The sequence below is a fragment of the Rhipicephalus microplus genome, chromosome 1, assembly GCF_043290135.1.
Source record: "Rhipicephalus microplus isolate Deutch F79 chromosome 1, USDA_Rmic, whole genome shotgun sequence".
In the NCBI taxonomy this organism is placed as follows: Eukaryota; Metazoa; Arthropoda; class Arachnida; order Ixodida; family Ixodidae; genus Rhipicephalus; species Rhipicephalus microplus.
In genome coordinates this window covers 131,769,734-131,772,152 of record NC_134700.1, presented here as the reverse complement: position 1 = coordinate 131,772,152, position 2,419 = coordinate 131,769,734, and the positions used below count along the sequence as shown (strand labels likewise).

At 43.8% G+C, this 2,419-nt stretch overlaps 1 long non-coding RNA gene across 1 annotated transcript; it reads left to right on the top strand.

Annotated features, from left to right (window-relative positions):
- The first annotated feature begins 291 nt into the window (after positions 1–291).
- Positions 292–1,877, top strand: LOC142768811 (uncharacterized). The gene is made up of 2 exons (XR_012885479.1): positions 292–495; positions 1,148–1,877. It is a non-coding gene; the product is annotated as an uncharacterized LOC142768811 (long non-coding RNA).
- The last annotated feature ends 542 nt before the right edge of the window (positions 1,878–2,419 follow it).

The window sequence follows — 2,419 nt, the reverse complement described above, 5'->3', positions numbered from 1 at the left end:
TATGCGAGACCGCCACTCCAGAAGTTTTAGTACAACCTCCTAAAGCCCCTATATTTTGGAAAGTAGCGACTTTCTTGAATCTTTGACGCCGTTTCCCTTACCCGCCATTTCCCTCCTCGCACACTCTCTCAGGAGGGGAGACGACAGGGCTTCCGCGGGCCCTAATTGGCTGCGGGGAGCGAAACGTCACCGTGACGTCTCCGCCCCTCGTCGAGCGGGGGCCAAACTTGTTTGCCTTTTTCTTTTTTTTTTCCGGTGGTCGCCATTTGCCGCCCTGTCGCCACGGCGACTTTCAGCGCGCACGTGCTTCTTCGCGCTTGTTTTTATCATCGCAATGCCGTTCTGCGGCGCCTATCAATGTAATAGCAGAAGCGAAAAAGGATTCTCGCTGTTCAACATTCCGTTGGGAAAAAGAGATGTCCAGCGCAAGAAGTAGTGGCTGCACAATATCGGAAGAAAAGACTTTGTGCCTACAGAAGGACTTCTTTGTGTGAGGTAAACTATAATTTTTGGTATTTCCCCGCCGGCACGAGGAGTTCATAGAATGTGGTGAATTCGCTCTTTCACATTCACAGCTATTTCTAATTTTTGCGAAACCAGGCTTCTGTTTTTTTTTTTTTTTGCGGAGAAGCGGGTCGGGACACCGCAAAGTGAGGTACAGCAAAATGCGCGCCTCTGCATCGATTGCAACTTTAATGCGGATTTAAGATACCTTTCTTAAAAATATATACATTTATTTTCCCCTCTTTATTGGTCTGTAACGACGTGCTATTTCGGTATAATTTTTTTCACGTGTCTTTAAAAATTGCTGCACAGCTGTATTTTGTTTTAGACATGCTGTAAAGAAGTTTTTTTATAGTAAACAAAAAGCCGCTTACTGTAATATGTTAGTCATGTCCAGCAACACGTAATTTTTCAATACTGCTGTATTTAAATTTGTATTTTGTATATTTACCTGGGTTGCCCATTCGTGAGGTACCGGTTAGAGCTCATGTGCAAATATGAACTTCTAAATCACAACAGGAGGACATTGAGGCTATCATTCAGCTCTTTTTTTTCTTTTTTGCAAATCGGAATGGGTCAAAACCAATACCTGAGAAGTGTTCGGGATACCACAGTTTCAAATAATCGTATTATTGTTTTGCAGCTCCATTTTACTGAAGATCAGTTCGAACCATTGATACTGCAGAAGTATAGAAAAAAGAAGTTAAAACCAAACGCCGTTCCTACTTTGTTTTCGCACCGGCCGGCTCCGAAGCAACGAAAACCTCCCGCCAAAAGATGCGAAATTCGCACACACTTGCACCAAGGCGAGCGATCTCTGGAATGACAATAACCTCTTCTGATAATTTACAATCGATATGCGTTATCTTGGCGTTTTGAATTAGTGTAGCCAATATTATCCGAAGTTATTTGCGCGGATAAATGCACGCGAGTGTCATTCAGTGCATGACTTCATTGTTGCCGCAGGCAAGGTGAACTTCGGGACATGTGAAAGTAGCAGCGGTCAAGAATATGTTGCCTCGTTATCGCCTGGTTCTGCGTCCAACTCCTCAACTTCGTTCAATGCAAATGCGTTCAAGCAAATGCGGTAGTAAAAGCGTTGGCATGCGGGCGGCTGTTGCCGAGGTTCGTTGAGAGTGCGAAGTTATTTGGTACATAATCTGTATAATTTGTTAGTAATATATGTTCTTTCTTGTTCGTGTTCTTTTCTGATTGTCTTCTTGAAATGCATGTATATACCCTAAAATGTAATGTACGCGCCTTTCATTCTCGTGAACATGTCTTCCAAAATTGTGTGTCCAATATTTTCTGGGTGCATCATGATGTCCTAATTATATTAAAGATGAAGTACAAATAAAGAGTTTTCGTAGAGGGCTCTGATCAACGTGTATTTATTCGTTTTCATAAATAATATCGTCACAAGCGAATGGGCATTACAGAGGGGAGTGGGTACAGAAACATAAACTTCATAGTAAATAAAAACACTTTAAGCATGGTACAATATATAAAATGTTAGCTAAAGCGAAAAAACCAAACGCCACAAACGGAGTGGCAAAGTACCTGGCAATACAATAACAGGGTTCTGTGTTTGTCGCCGCTTTTATCGTCGCCACTTCTTCGTTAAGAGGTTAACACCTGTCCATCACAATCGTCTGACCTTTGCATAGCCATCGTGGCGTCTGCATGCGAAAGTTCTAATAATAATACGTAAAAACGCCGAAGCGACAAGCGATCCCATTGACTCTGCCGCAGCGTCTCGAGCGCGGAGGGCGGCAAAGCGTGCCGTGTGCAGAACCCGGCCGTTGTGAGAGCGAAATCCGAGGAGGAAAGCGGCCGGAGGGAGGAGAGTGTAGCTACTTTCAAAATATAGGGGCTTTACAACCTCCTTGTCACTGTCTCACCTCCCCGCACCCCT